General features: G+C 40.3%; 1 long non-coding RNA gene across 1 annotated transcript; it reads right to left on the bottom strand.

The window, feature by feature from the left end:
* Positions 1-5,379: 5,379 nt before the first annotated feature.
* Positions 5,380-16,308, bottom strand: LOC129058049 (uncharacterized). The gene is made up of 3 exons (XR_008522873.2): positions 15,681-16,308; positions 11,462-11,551; positions 5,380-10,241 (listed from the first exon to the last, which is right to left on the bottom strand). It is a non-coding gene; the product is annotated as an uncharacterized LOC129058049 (long non-coding RNA).
* Positions 16,309-16,914: the final 606 nt, after the last annotated feature.

The following is a 16,914-nucleotide window of genomic DNA, read 5'->3' as shown; positions in this document are numbered from 1 at the left end:
TCTAAAAGTCTGTCATTCTTTGAATTACTGTTGCCTATGAAAACATGGACAGAGGTGAGGCTCAGGTCCCACCAACTGCTCCTGTGTGCCTGAGCCAAACCAGAGCCTTGAGGTAGTTGTCATTGGTGCCTCCTCCCCACAAATTTTGGGCTCTTCCTTCCCTGAAAATCACTTTTCCTGGTTTGGAAGTTGCTTGACCAAGAAGCTAGAAATATCATTGCTTCCAGAAAATGGATTCTCCCCCCATTTTCAGAACAAGCTTGGTTTAAGGGGATAATCACAAGATGGAAAGAAGGAAGTGGCCACCTGGAAGCAATAGATCTGGGTTCAATATGAAGCCGGTGGTTTTATTCTGTGGGTTTTCGGCTATGCCTGCCTCCCAGGTGCAGATGAGGTTAAATAATTAATGTATGTGAATGCACTTTGTAAGCTCTAAAGCGCCGCAGGAATATAATTAATTATGTTTATAATTACAGGTAATGTAATTATAATTACTTTGTGGGTGGAAGCAGAATATATATATCTCATGCCTGTTCTATAGTAGGATACCCTTGGTGGATATCCTTGGTTAGATCATCAATTTGTATATTTGAGCTTGACTCACTTTCTCTGACTTTATTTTCAACATTGAGACATATAAGACTTTGGCCCAAGGACTTCTGTTTTGTTTTTTTGTTTTTGTTTTGTTTTGGAAAATAGGATAAAAGTGCACAGAGCAAGGCTGGGAAATTCAACACTCCAATAGTAATATTATCTGCCACTTATCTATCATGTAGATAAAGTTAAGGCAATTTATTTAACTTGCCTATATACAGCAGTAATACTTGCAGAGATCCTATAAACACAAAAATATGATATACACATACAGTTTCTATAAGTGATTTATATCTACATGTTACTCAGAGTTCTTTCGAGAAATTCACTAGACCCTACTACATTCTAAAATGATCATGTAATTGCTAAATCAGAAATTTGTTCTATATTTCAGGCAATGCTCATTAATACTAAGCTAAAAATTTAATATGTTGTACCATTTTGCTTGTTTAGCAAAACTAATAAGCTTAATAGAAGTGCTGGGTAGTTGTTTATTTCCTTCAATATACTTAATCTTAAAAAGTGATTGTATTTGGGCCCATGTTCTGGAGCAAGAGTTGAGGTATATTTGTACCTGAGGGAAACATTTCTGCCTGGAGTCTCCCTCCTTGAAACTGCCAGATTCTGCCCGAGAAGCTAAACGTCGCATTTCTTCAGAGTCTCTGACCTTCTGCCATTGTTCTTATGCACTGTTAATTGTTGTTAATTTCTAACACATCATTAATTATTTGCCATTAAAGATGTGGGAGACGGAAATGCCCTTCACTCATGGGTGGTCACATGAATTAACCATTAATTGCAAAATGTGTTACTTTAAATGCGAAAAGTGAATTTGAGCCATTTGCATGAAAGTTGCTGTGTTTCTGTGGCTGAGCTGTGACACACTGGCAGCGTGGGTGGGGATACCATGAGTGATCCCGTCATGGCTGGGGAAGAAGCCATCTCCTCTTGCTTCCTTAATGACTGTCACATTTGGCCTCTGGAGCATGATGTACTTTTCAGAGAAATTTTCTCTTTACAACTTTCTCCTCCTTTGCACAAGAAGCCTGAAGTAGAACAGTTTTCTCTGATGTCACAGCCCCAAGTCAGTCACACAATTAGTACTTACCGTGGAGTTCCTGACTCCCACTCCCATTCGGCCCATCAGACCATGCCGAGAGGTAAGCGCTGGCAGGTGGAGGGGTCCATTCCCATCTCAGGCTTGCAAAGTGATGAAGCCAAAGCCGTTTCACTGGGATCTCAGTCTTGAAAAAATAAGTGCCTGGATTGCCATTTAGTATCGAGATTTTAATGCAGTGCCTATCTTTAAAACAAAGGCAGAAAATTCTTCCCAGAAGTTTATCAGAGTGCTGAGAATTAAATATTGGAAAAGAAGCATCAGATACGGTCTCTAGGTTTCACCAATCAGAAGAAACTGTTAGGGCATAGACAAGAGATTTGGGGAAAGTGTATGAAATATTTTGTGAGTGTAGATTTCAACCATGAAATCAAGACAGCTTAGATTCCATAGCTAAAAGTTAGATTCATTACAAGGAGACTAGTTTGAACTTAAGGAGTCGATGATAATTCTTTCTAGCTGAACCCCTTGTTTCGCTAGTAAGAAAATGGAGATCCGGAGATGATCAAAAGACTCCTTAAGCTGTGAATGTGGGAAATAAGAGAACTGTGCCACTTAAGTGGCTTTTATGGTTTCATATTATGATTCTGTTCTTCATCTGAACTGTGACCTCAAGAACAAGGGCAACCTTTTTTTTTTTCTTCCCCCTTTCCCCTCCTCTTTTTGTTCTTCTGTGCTAGACTAATAGATCAGAGGGGATGATGTTCTGCTTCCCGGAATAGACTGAACTATACCAGGTAGCTTGGGGCATCTAATGACATCATGGATGACAGGCCAGGTTGGAAGTCTAAACAACAGCCTGCTTTCAAGAAATCACTTGGCCTTCAGGTCCCCCATTCTTTCTCATCTGTAAAATGAGGCACTTAGAGTTTAACTCTTAAGGCTTTAACTCTCAAGACAGTTGGATTCTAAGATCTAAATTCCTCTGTACTGTCTTCTATTGTTTTAACCATTTTTTTTTTGCTATACAATATTCTGCAGTCAACATATTTCACATTTTATTTATTCCCTCTTCTATTAATGGATATTTAGGTTGTTGGGAAGCTTTCTTCCACTAGAAGTAATGCTGCAATAAACATTTTTGTACAAAGCTTTTTATGTATATGTGTAAAAATTTTTCCAATGTTTCAATTTTACCAAATGATGCCGAATCAACCTCCAGAACCAATTTACTAAGCTTTACTTCCTTTATCTCTAGTCCCATAAACCATTATGGGGGGTTTGTCACCTTCCCATATCTAAAACTGGTGGACAGGACCCAGGTCCTTATTTTTGGGGACCTAAGCCCACCAACATCTCTGTTCCCATTGCTTCCTTCCAAATATCCCCTTCCATTAATCAATCCTGGGAATCTTTTCTTTGGTAAGAGGTATAAGGGTAAAGCCTACCTTAAATTCACATTATTTTTTCCCAAATCTTTTGCCTCTACCTTAAGTCTTTACATCCCTGAGGGGCTCAGCTTTGGAAATATGCAAGTCAGGGAAAGAATTCTTCTCTTTAATATTGTCTTATTCCTTCCTTGAGTTAAACAGCAGAGACATGTCCAGCTTCTTGAATGGGGAAGGAGGAAGGTCAAAAGGGAAAAAAGAAATGAGAAAAAAAATCAGGTAATATTTAAACATTTTTATTCTTCAACATAATGATTTTTTCAAATTGATTTTATTTAAAATAGTAAAATTGTATGAAATATGAGCTGCCTGGGCAGTCTAGCTCTTGAGGCCATTGTTACTATAACACTCATGATTTCTGCCTTGGATTATGGGTATTTCATTATTTGTGTGTTTTATATTTCCTATAGAAAGGCAATGATCTAGAATTTAGACTAGCTAGATAAACCCCCAGGCAGGGAGAGGATAATAATGAATTCAATAAACATTTTGAAAGGAAAGAGTTCGAATGAAGGGAAAGGTAGGGAAGAAAAGCTCATGATTTTGAGGAGTTAAGCTTGGGAAACAAAAATGCTTATTCCTTTGATAATAAATGGAAGGGGACTGTAGCTTGGGTTAACTGGTGGAAGATGATAGATTTGAATTTGCATGTATAGTGCGTTCATCTCCAAGAGATGTTCATGCCAGGAGATCTTCCTTTCCTTTAAAACTGCAGCCAGGATGGACCAATACTTTTGTTGTGTTTCCACATATCCACAAGGATACATGCCAGCATGTAGTGTGTTTTTTTTCAGCCTAAAGGTTGTAGTCATCCTCCTTCAGCCTACTGTGTGGCAGCTTTCTTATTCAGAGCTTTCCATTCTCATCTCAAGTCCTGGACATCTGAGCTGTGCATATGAGTGCGCACGCACACACACACACACACACACACACACACGCACGTGCGTGCAGACTAGAGACCCTGATTGCATGCATGCTTTCTCCCCATGGAAAGGCAAACTTCCTTCTGAATTCTTAGACTCTGCCTCTTATTAACTTTACCTGTGAGCAACCTTGAATGAGGAACAGCCTTACTACAGAATGTTAATCTCAGAAAAAGTGAATTACTTCATCACCAGGGGAATATACTACTGGAGCTTCCCAGTTGGCATCAGCAGAAGAATGACTCACAACTCTTCCTTTTTATCAGTATTTCTCGCTTCATTCAAGGTTTTGAAAAAATAAATTATTCAGTTCCCCTACTTTCATCTCCCACCACATCAAGGCTATAGACACCTTGGTGCTGATTGCACCAAGTTCTTCCCATCCAGAGGCAAACAAAACAAGGGCATTGCTAACCAGTTTATTTGAAACACTTTCTTCAACAGACGGCTCTGAGTTATCAGTGGTGTCCTGTTTTTAGGACAAAGAATTATTGCTCTGACCTCATAGTTGCTCTTTGCAAGGACTCAGGTTTAAAGGTTATGAAGAGCTATTCAAACTCATTTATTTCTAGTTCCCTTCTCACTTGTTGTACTGCCTTTCAATGTGCAATGGAATGTCCATTCATAGTCATAAGCTGTTTAAAGTAATATATGCTTCCAGGATTATAAAATGGAAATTTATTCCTTTATTTACCCTTTCAATCAACATTTATTGAGCACCTCAGTATGCTAGGAACATACACAAAAAGGTGCTGAGGGTCAAAGACATCCTGAGAGATGCCTTCTAGAGTGGAACCCAACAACAAGCAGTTGGTTACGGTGAACCTGAAACAAATTGCCCAGCATTTCTATTTTGTTTTTCTCTACTTTTCTCTCTTATAGACTTTTCATTTTTCTCTTGTTCTTTTTCTCTTTTTTCTGTATTTTTTTCTCTTTTACATCGTTACCTGATACCATATTATTTTCAAAAGGCCAACCTTGTCTTCTTCTGTTTCCCTCACTCATTCCACAGTAGCAATATTTATTAATGGCTAAAAGACAACTACCTTGTCCAATCCAAGGTCACTGTGGTAATTTTAGGCATCTGAGAGTATACCAAAAGGATGGAAAATACATAAATCATTTAATAAGCTAGTGGAAAGAGAATATGGATTTATGACTTAGAAGGGCTGTATTTTCTGAACAAAAGGTTAGTTCCTGGATTAGTTGGGATTTGGCTGCATTTTATTGTGGTAATGAACAGTCTCCAAACATCAGTGACTTAATCCAACAAAAGTTTATTCTCACTGATTCTGCATGTCCAACATGGACCTGTGGAGGACTCAGCTCCACTAAGTCATTCAGGAATCTAGGCTATTGGGAACTCTGTCATCTCAACACATGCTTCCAAGATCACTTCTGCAGGGAAGGAGAGAGCTGGAGGGTATTCCACTGACAATCAAATGCTTTGGCTTAGAAGTGAAACACAACTCTTCACAACAGACAAATTACATGGCCTATCCAACTGCAAAGGAGCCCAGCAATGCAGCATTTATATACCTGGAAGGAGAGGGTGCTGGATTCTTTGTGACAATAGTAGTGTCCACCACAACACTCAGGATGATCAAGTTTGAAATGAAGACTATAGAAAACTCCAAATGTCCGGCTGATGTGCTTGAAGGACAAGTGTAGAAGTGGCTGACCTGTGATTTGCAGCAACTGGCCTCTCACAGTGGCTGTTTTGCAAGGGTGTTTCTGGCTCTACAAACCCCTTGCAACCTCAGGATAATCTTTTCTGTGGTTTCTTGTTCATGAAGGCAGTATTTTAAAATAAACTCATGCATGTCCTTTTATCCAATAAAATGTCAATCTTAAATTACTAAGATAGTTCATCCCTAAGTTGAAATACTCCTTTTAATTTACTTTTTTAATTAAGGGAGGTGTGTGGTTTGCAAGACTTGGACCATTAGGAAGCTTAAATGTTCTGAGTCAAGACCGGGAGGCCATCCCTCGCCTGTGACAGTGTGTTGGAGCGAGGCTGCCAGTAAGCCAGAGTGTCAAGGATGACAGCACAGCTCCATATATTGTGGCCACCAACCTGAATACATAGCCAAGTGCGTCACCTCCCTCAAACACATTTTTTCAAACTGAAATTAACTTTATGGGGTGTGCAATAAGGTTTTTTTTGGATGGTTTTACATAATGTCCCTTAAGTTTTTAGACAAGTGACTTTTGCACAGCTATAAACTAGAGTTAGCATACACTTCTGGACTTCCTGGAACTTCAAAACTCAAGGTCGTAGGATCATTCATCTAAGAGTGGGTCCATGCTTATGACACCTCTTGATAGGGCCCAGTCTAAAAGAGGAAAAAGCTAACAAAATCAGTCTGACACAGTGATAGTTAAGAACTGAGATTTCAAATCCAGGCCGGTTCTGAGTTTGGATCTTGACTATCCACTTAAGAGCTTGTGTGACCTTGGGCAAGTTATAGAACATCTTTAATCTTTAATTTCCCATAGATGAGAATTAAAATAGTATTTGTCTCATATGCTTGTGAGAATTAAAGGAAGCAATGATACTTAGCATAGTGCCTGGCTCATGTAGGTGGTCAGAAAACATTAACTGTTACTAGGAGCTGCTTTTGTTAATATTGTTCAGGGTAACAAGCATGTAGAGTGTGCACCACAAGCAAAGCACTGTGCTAGACACAGCAAAGTATGTGTGTATGAGAGAGAGAGAATTAGGATGTAAGAGTATAGTGGAGCGTGAAGAAGCAGGATAGAAAAAACATAAAGATAGCTAAACATAGATAACTAAAACGAAACAGGTAACATTTATTTGTGGGCATACTCTGTAAAAGGCACTGCATAGATAGATCTTTACATAACTGATCTCATTTAATGTTCACACAACCCTCTGGGTAGGCATTATTATCTTCATTTTATATTTGAAGAAAATAAGCCTTAGATCAATTAACCTGCAGTGGCTAACACATGGAGCTAGGGAAGTGGAGGGAGTATCGGGCTGTGTGGTTCAGCTTGACTGGAGCACAGGAGAAGACTGGCTGCGTGGTATGTTCCCAGGTGTTCCAGGGACACCTTGATACCAGCACAGGTGGTCATTGCCCATACAGAGTCCAAGACCATCTGTAATTTTGGCCACACAGTCCTTAATGATGTGCTTTTTGACAAAGAAATAGGAGACTACCTTGAGGCGGACACCACGTCTTCGAGATACTGAAAGACTAAAAAACACATTCAGGATGTGCTGAAGCACAGCTTCAAATCACGCAGCAAATCTACGACATGCCAGGAAATGGCAGCTAATGGCAAACCAGCCCTGTCTGGGGGCCACTGGTGAAAATGTCATGGTGATCCATGGTTGACCACTAGATGAAGCCCTGCTGGGCGGGATACCACCACCTGGGGAGGATAATGGTTGAAACCCATACCAACCCCTCCTCATCCCTGCACCTTCGCAACCTAGAGAAGATTTTAGGATGTGCATTTGTCTTTCCAACACTATAAGGCTAAGACCACCACCAATACCATAGATCCCGTTCCCACTAATATGCTTTATTATGAGTTCAGAGAAAATATAAAGTATAAGGAAACTTGAAAACTTCCAGGTCCTTCTAGACTTTTGTCCCATTAACACTTTGGGGGAAAAAAGCAATCTCCATGTAAAATCTCCATTAAAATAACCTTGTGGGCTTATCTGAAATTAGCACCTTCACTGTTTTTGTTCTGACTGTTGGTTTAGTTTACCTACTGTGCCTTGATCTTATACTTGATATGCCCCTCTAATCAGATAAGAAAATAGTTGAAGCATTTTTGGACTGTAGATCAACATTAATGTTATTCAAAAATAGGAGTTAGGCTTGGGGCTCAGATTTTTACCTTTTTTATTTGTGTATGATTTAGTGTTCATCCTGCACTAGACACTAAAATGCATTGTTTAATTATCTGAGCTCAACACACCATTTTATAATTCATTAGTCAGTTGCTCTTTGCAAAAGCTTATTTCTTATGAAACAAAAGTGGGAATCATGCAACTGGACTATTTATCTCTCTTTAGGGGTTGGGGGTTAATATCTGATAGCTCATAACATCTTTATTATAATGCATTTATAATGATTTACTGGAATCATTCTATGGCTAAGTATCTAATGTCAAAGCCGGGATCTGGCATGAAATAAAATGCTGTATCCTTGGGTAGCTCTAGGGAAAAAAAGGCCCCAGCCAATATTTTCTGTGTAATTCTACAAACTGTAATAAGGGTAGGGGTAATTGCCTTAATGTCAATTAAGCTATTAATAATGCTCATCTTGTCATTCCTAAATATAGCAGTGTCTCAATCATACATTACTGTCCCCTGTTAAGGCTACACAGAAATGAGATCACAGCCTCTGTGGATCAAGAAGTCTGTCTAGCAGCCAGTCTTATCTCCTTTACATAAGGGAAGGTTTGGGGGTTTATTTGGTGTTAATGAAAAATTTCTACTTAGACACACATACGTGTTTGTGAGGACAAGCTCTGGTGATTCTTGTGAGCAGGACAAATTCAGTCTTAAAAGCTCAACTGTTCCCTGTTCCTATTCTGCTCCTGATGACCATGAAAGGTGCTCCTGATCAGGACTCGTGTTTTCCAGGGTCCTGATAAGGTCTGAGGACCAGACAGTTCAGTAGCAACCATACATGCATTTTAGCAAAGTGTGTGGGAACTAACAAAGTTAGGGAGCACTTGTTCAAGCTACACATGGTGCTGCGTTGTGTGCGTGTTGTTCCCAGGCCACACGGATGCACTCAAGTTCCTCAAGGACAGAGAAACAACAGGACAAAGAAAATGAGGCTGAGACATTGTCACTGAGACAAGAGGCCAGTGTTTCATCAGCAAATTTCAGCAAAGTCAAGGGTAAAGTCATATTTGGAAGAGGGCATAGGAGAAGATGAGCTATAGGATTTTGGCGAACAGGGAGAATATTGCCAAATCTCCCCAGTCGGCTCTAAATCAGGACCACTTATCGTGCAGTGAAGAAACAGGACAAGACCCTTCTTTAGTTGGCACTTATCGTTCTCCTGGGCCATGAGATTCTGAGCAGCCACTTCCTTCCGCCCCCCCCTCCTTGTTGCCTGTCTTGAGGTGAACTTCTACTTGATGATATTTAGAGCTCATTAATTTGTCCCACGGAAGCTTATTGTATGGCAGTTTAATGACAGAAACCTGTTTTAATGCAAATGGACATGTAATCCCACTAAGCCACTCTGAGGGTGTAAATTTAAAACAATTGCTGGGAACTGACACCGGAGTTTAATAAGATGGAGGGCTAGTTTCTAGATTCCGGTACGCCCAGGGGACCCTGCTTGGACACCCAGCCCTGGCGGTTTTAGTGCAGCTCTCAGTTACCATGGCAATTAAAAATGTCAGGGAGCTTACTGGAGCTCCTTTCAGGTGGTGGGGATCTGAGCTCTGCCTCCAGGTGGGGGGACGCAGGGAGGAAAGAAGTTTCAGCACAGAGAGGAAATGAAGGGTGAGTGGGTGTCTTCTGCTCATTACTCCTCAGGGGACAAGGTTGGACAAGATATGACTGAGACCCCAGGAGGTGGCCTTCTGTCCTGGCTTAGTATAAATGCCTGATCCAAGCAAACTCCCACAGACAGAGCACAAAGCCTTGCCCAGGACCCCACTTCTCCCAGCAGGTAAAGGGGGAAGCCTGCTTCTGAGGGGTTGGTTGGAAATGAGGCGGAGGTGGGAATTGTGTTTGAATATTTGCTAGATTATAATGCTGTTGGATACTACATCATTCTCCAGGGGGCCCTGAATAAGGTTATTATGGGTGAAGTCATTTTTGTAATAAAGTTGGCTGTAACTCTGGGTCATAAATTACAGGTTCTGGTACTAAAAAAATTACTAAACATGCCTCTGTTACCACATACTGTCCTCCTTTTAAATACTTTGATTTTACTACAAATCTCCCATTGACTGAGCTGGGGGAAATACACACAATGAGCAAATGATTCCTTCCATCCCCGGCAGCAGCCCTGCCGGCATCGGGGCCTCCTGGAATGATTTCCTGAGGTGTGATGTTATTTATGGCGTGCTTTCTCTATCAAAAAGGCAAACAGCATCCCAAGTGACCCCGGAGCATTTGCATCATTGCTTCTCTTGCTAATTGATTCATCCCCTGGCAGAGCCTGAGACACAGGCTGTTGGCTGGACACTCACTCCCAGCTGCATATCCTGTGGATTTAAGGTGCATAAGAAGCAAAGATGTTAATAAAATCGTTAAATGTCAAAACTGCAAAACCCACACCCATTCAGAGTTCATCAGCTCTTCTGGAATGATCTGTAAAATACCATCTCCTCCCCTTGTCCTTTTCTCAGTCTAAACTTCATAACCTTTGTTAAGTAAGGAGATTAAGAACTGTTATTAACAACACTGATTGTTTAATTTCTTTCATAACTTCTTCCTTTCAAATGAGAGTCCAGTACAGAATGAAAAGGAATGTTATCATATGAAGTGCACTTCAGACGTAATAAAGCAGAAAGGAGAGGGTAGCCCCAGTGGCAGCTGTAAGAGGGACGAAGTGTGGATCTCTATAGCTCAGTGGCTGCAAAGCAGAAAATGAAGATTGTAAAAACGTCACATAAAGAAAAAATGCACAGTGGATTCGTTTTGTGATGCCCATAATTCAGTAATGCCTTTAAGTAGCTAGAAGAAATATAATAAATGTTTTTCCACAACATTGATCATCCTGTATCAGAGGAAACCTTAGTGTGCAGGGAGCCATGATTATCCTGGCAGTAATTCTCGGTGCAGAAAACTAGTAGAAGATGGGACCCTTTATAGGCCGAACTTTTATTGGCTGCAGTTATTTACCCTTAAGAATACGCCTAATACATTGTCCTATAGCTAAATATTTTTGTGAAAATTCAAACCAGCACTATCAGTAAATCAGAAATCCTGCCACCATTTTATAGGATTTATATATATTTTTCCCTGCAGATGCTCTCATATGTTCCAGAATACAAAAACCAGCCAATTGACCATGTAAAAATTCCAGAAGGCCTGTAAAACAGATTCTTCTTCTGTATTCTGAACCTGGATAGAAGCAGACAGGTTTACGGCGTGTGATTCCGTCCAAATGCCACCTGTATATATAACATCTCTCTAAAGAAATTAAATGGATTATTAGATTATATACCATAGTTACACTATACCTGGAGCTGCAGGCCAGGAGAAGATATGCATGTTGTGCAACTGCTTAATTTTTTTTTTTTTTTTGTCTTGAAACACTGAAGAAAGCTTTGCAAAACAGGCTTTTTCTAAATTTAGGGAGGAAAGAATGGAACTGATTCTTCATGCCAGCCTCTTGCTCCTCAGACTGGCAGGAGCTGGTAATGCGGTGACTGTGGCAGTGTGGGTGCAGGAGGCCCTGCATGCCGAGGAGAAGTCTCACCTTCTCTCTAGATGGGCTCCAGCTCGACTTCAGAAATCATCCAGTCAGGGTTCCAGGGAGCACAAGATAAAAGCTAGCCCAGCCAGACTCCTGCAGAATTAAAGGGAGAGGTGAGACCTGGGCATGCTAATCTTCCATATATCCCAATAAAGTCCTGCTGTGAAAATGACTAAGAGAAGCAAGAAGCCAGAGCAATCTCTGAGGGAAGGTACTCTGAGAGCAGTGTGTAGGAGGGCGGCATTCTTTGACTTCAGTATCTGCATAAGCCAGCTTGCAGTTCAAAGCCCTTGTAAAAGCAAACCAACCTGGTTAAAGGCTGCCGACTCACCTGCTCTGTCTCGATGCACCTCTCCCCTTAACTCTCACTGACACAAATGGGAATCATTTCTCAGAGTGAAAGGAGGCTATTCCTTTCTCTTTGTCCTAGGGCTCTTTGCTTAATGCAAATAACAGGCCTCATGCACACATGCGCTACCAATCCAACACATTTTCTGTGTGTTGTGTGTTTATGGAGTTACATATCGATTTTAGTACCTTCTACTGGAGTTGATGTTTTAACTGTTTTGTTTATTTGTTTTGTTTGATTTTTTCTTCTCCTCCAGCAAGGAAGAAATGGAAGAGGGCGCCTCTAAGTTCTTCCCATTCTGAGAATATTTATTATTTATTTAAGTTCTGGGGTACATGTGCAGAACGTGTAGTTTTGTTACACATGTATACATGTGCCATGGTGGTTTGCTGTACCCATCAACCTATCACCTACATTAGGTATTTCTCCTAATGCTATCCCTCCCCTAGCCCCCCACCCCTGCAACAGGCCCCGGTGTGCGATGTTCCCCTCCCTGTGTCCATGTGTTCTCATTGTTCAACTCCCACTTATGAGAGAGAACCCGTGGTTCTTGGTTTTCTGATCCTGTGTTAGTTTCATGAGAATGATGGTTTCCAGCTTCAAAAAGGCAGGTGATTGAGGGAAGAAAACCTCCAACAGTCAGGGATTCTAAGGTTGAGGAACAGCCTGACACAGATGACAGTCTATCTAGTGTGGCTTCTGGGAAGTTGGTGTGCTGTCACCTGGAGTGCTCAACATTGACATACAAGCCAATATGACATCAAAGGCTTCTGTTAAATTTCCTCCTCATCATGGAGGAGAGAGATGCTTTTGAAGCATATTCCTATAAGTGGCTCTGTTCTAGGTACTTTGTGGCCATAGCAGTTGTTTTCAATTTTTTATTTTTATTTTTTGAGAAAGGGTTTCACTCTGTTGTCCATGCTGGAGTGCAGTGGAGTGATCACATCTCACTGCACCCTTGAAGTTCTGGGCTCAAGTGGTTGATCCTCCTGCCTCAGCTTCCTGAGTAGCTGGGACTACAGGTGTTCCAGGAGGAATTTTTTTTTAGTGAAAAAATTTTATTTTTGCCTTAGTTAATTTCCTGGCAGTTGAAGTGCATTTTAAAACAATAATTTCTTGGCCAGGCGCGGTGGCTCATGCCTGTAATCCCAGCACTTTGGGAGGCCATAGCGGGCAGATCATGAGGTCAAGAGATCGATACCATCCTGGCCAACATGGTGAAACCCGTCTCTACTAAAAATACAAAAAAATTAGCTGGGTGTGTAGTCCCAGCTACTTGGAAGGCTGAGGCAGAAGAATCCCTTGAACCCACAAGGCAGAGGTTGCAATGAGCTGAGATCATGCCACTGCACTCCACTCACTCCAGCCTGGTGACATAGCAAGACTCCATCTAAAAAAACAAACAACAAACAAAAATTTGTTTTGGAGGCTAATATCTCCATTGTCAAACCTTAATAAAGATCAATGTGTAGTCATCTTTCTTCTCTCCTTCCTTCCTTTCCCTCCCTTTTTTCTTCCCTCCTTCCTTTTTTCTTTCCTCCTTCCTTTTTTCTTCCCTCCTTCCTTTTTTCTTCCCTCCTTCCTTTTTTCTTCCTCCCTTCCTTTCTTCCTCCCTTCCTTCTTTCCTTCCCTCCCTTTCTTCCTCCTTTCCTTCCTTTTTCCCTCCTTTTCCCTTTCTTTCATTTTATTTTCCTTTCTCCTTTCTGAATCCTTATTTCTCTTCAATGACTTAGAAAACATCTTAATGAACTCCTTAGAGCAATTCTGCAGCAATGAACATGTTCAGGATCACAGATGCCTTTTCTCCAGTATTTACTGGTAAAATGCAGTTCCCATTTTTGCTGCATGTGTAGTATGCACACCACCCCATTTATGCCTGTAAAAACATCCAGGTGTGCTTAGGAGGGCCAGAGAGACCCTTGGAGAGTAGACTTACTGTAATTTTAGTAAAATTAAAAGACAAGAAGATAATAACAGGACTTAGGAATTTGCTTAGTAGATAAACAGAGTGCATTTTGCTTTACTTGGTATCTAGTTTGAATTATTGACTTCCATATTGCCAAATAAAAAATATAGACAATATTGGACAACACAGAATATTTGATTATAATATAAAACATTTAATATTTTAAAATGAGATACACTTGTAATTATCTCTACAACCACTGGATGTCACTATTGCATATATCAGGCAGTAAAAACTTCCTATCTAGAGAGAGAATCTAAAACTTTTTTTTTTAATTTTAGCATGTTATTTTTATTTTTATTATTATTATACTTTAGGTTTTAGGGTACATGTGCGCAATGTGCAGGTTAGTTACATATGTATACATGTGCCATGCTGGTGCACTGCACCCACTAACTCGTCATCTAGCATTAGGTATATCTCCCAATGCTATCCCTCCCCCCTCCCCCCACCCCACAACAGTCCCCAGAGTGTGATGATCCCCTTCCTGTGTCCATGTGTTCTCATTGTTCAATTCCCACCTATGAGTGAGAATATGCGGTGTTTGGATTTTTGTTCTTGCAATAGTTTACTGAGAATGATGATTTCCAATTTCATCCATGTCCCTACAAAGGACATGAACTCATCATTTTTTAAGAGCTGTCAGTTGCCACCTTGGTGCGACCTTTTGATGGAACATGCACTATCGTGCTAAGATGACTTCCCCATTCCATGCAGTCAGCCCAATTTTCAATTATGCCACTTTACTGGGAATTCTAATTTACACAGTATGAGATTCCCCAAACACAATTATTTTCTTCACTATATTTAAAAGGAATATGGTACTTCTATAATAGTTCTCAACATTGCATATTAATTATAATGAGCACATTTTAGATACTAAATGGTGTGAAGTGAAAACATAACCATAAAATAAGCTCGATTTATAAAATACCCCCCAACCCCTGCTAATTGCTTACAACAGTTTTATATCTATTTGCTCATCTGTCTTCCCAGCATCCCTGGGAGGTTACCTGCTTTACTACTTTTATGAGTCAAAGTTGACCTGTGAAGTAAATTGAATCAAGTAATTATTTGCACAGGCATTCCAGGAGTAAAGCAAAAGCAAACATTGAAAGTGTGTTCCAGACAGCTAATTCCAGTTTGCAAAAGTTACTAGTTCAGATTTTGGTAGTTCTGTGATTTTTCAATTACTAAAAAAAAATTCCTCAATTCATGGACCTTTTAACTCTCCTTTTAAAGATTCATTTTTAAAAAAATCTGGGCCATTTTGTGAGGCTGGCATGATAGAGAAAATAGGTCTTTTTCCAAGCTGAAAATAGGCTGGCCCAGTTCAAGTGCTAGTTAGAGCAGGACCAGGAAAAAGAACGTGGTGAAGGAATTTGAACCATGGTTTTCTTTCCCTATAGTTAGAAATGGCCAGGAGCTTCCAAAGAGCCATCCAGTTTAGTTTCTTTCCTTTTACTAAAACTCTGGAGTCGTTTTCTTCAACTTCCTCGCGTGCCCTTGCAGCTCTGGGGAAGCCAGAGCTGTTCTTGAAGGACTACTGGCCTAGATTTAGTGGGGGAGGGGAGATGCTCTCTGTTCTAGTGAATTATCAGAGAGCTGTGTTGCTTGCCATCTATGGGATGCTTTGATCCAAAATTTTAGTCATTGTTTCCACATTTAGGGGCTGGAATGAACATCAAAGAAGTGGGTGCACGGAATTTACTGAATGCCAAAGAAGTACAATAACATACAGAGGATATAAGCAAATCCCAGTGGTAAAATTTGCTGCCAATTCTTGCACATAATAGAGGCCCTAAAGTGACAGTCTATCTTTGACAAATGCATGATATCAATGCCAAGGGAAGGAACTAGCATGCTGAAAGGTGAATAAAAGAGTTGGAACAATTCAGTGGACTTACACATTTCCTCAGTGTGTTTTCACACAAGGAAAGCAGATGACACAAATGCATGAGGTAATCATAAGACAAGGCTGCAAACTCACTAGCCGTTTTAAACCAACCTCGCTCTTTCAGGATCCAGCTCTAAAGATGAGAGTAAAATGTGATTAGAAATCATTCATCTTCTGGAGGAAAAAAATGGAACAAGGAAAGTGAAAATAGCTCTCTTGTTCTGTCTGTCTTGGATAGTTCCAGATTTTAGAGCCCATATGTTGTTTGCTATAACTTCCTTGCCTCCCAGGGCCAATGCATTCCAAACGCTTCAGCTAGTGCACTTCACTGAGTAGTCTCGGAAGTTAGGGCTCATTTGTATCCATAGTCTTTGTTCAAATATGGATTAATTTTGGCTAATTTCTGTGGGTGCACATAAAGTAAAATGCACAGAACTGAAACTACTGAAATCAAGCCTTTGTGTGATCATCTAAAAATCTACTTTTCAAGCTCCTTTAAGTTTTATTTTTGAAATAAAAACAATAAAATGACGTAAAAAGTTTCCAAAAGCATTGACATTATGAGCAATTGCTAACCAAGGCTATTCCCAGAATGATTGAGCAAAATTTGGATATAATTCTAGACAAGATAACTGCCCGGCCAGTGCCAGCTATAAATACTCCATTCAGAAGGTGATTTCACAATGATCCTATGCAATATGTCTCTTGTCTCTAGGGCTGGGTAACCATGTGGATACATATTATGCTACTGTCACTAGGGCTGGCATTGGAGGACAAAGGCAGACTCTTGTCCTCAAGCTTCAATCTTTATACTATGGAGATGAATGTGTAAGACCTGCTGTAGGTTGCTTTAAAAAACCAGACTGGGTTTGGATATTTAGAGGAAGGGGTCTCAAAAATGCCATAGTACATAGAAACAGCCTAGAGGGGTTATGGGCACAGCTGGTAGTGAATCAGGTATAAGCAAGATCAAGATGTGTGTATTTATTTGCAACTCTACTTGCTTGAGCCAGAAATTGTGCCAGCTGCAAATGGAGCCAGCATTTCTGTCCTTGGCTTTAGACAATTAGAGCAGATTTGCTTGTATACACCAAAATCATTTCCAACACAGCCCCCACAGTTCTTTGTGCTTCTTACAAAATTTCCTCTATGGCCTTGCACTGCATAATAAAGGAGCTCTTGGAAGGATCCTGGTCTGTTTATTGTGCATGTTAAGTAAATGCAATGATTTTCATTATTTCAAA

The sequence above is a fragment of the Pongo abelii genome, chromosome 11, assembly GCF_028885655.2.
Source record: "Pongo abelii isolate AG06213 chromosome 11, NHGRI_mPonAbe1-v2.0_pri, whole genome shotgun sequence".
Taxonomy (NCBI): domain Eukaryota; kingdom Metazoa; phylum Chordata; class Mammalia; order Primates; family Hominidae; genus Pongo; species Pongo abelii.
This window is presented reverse-complemented; position numbering and strand designations above follow the sequence as displayed.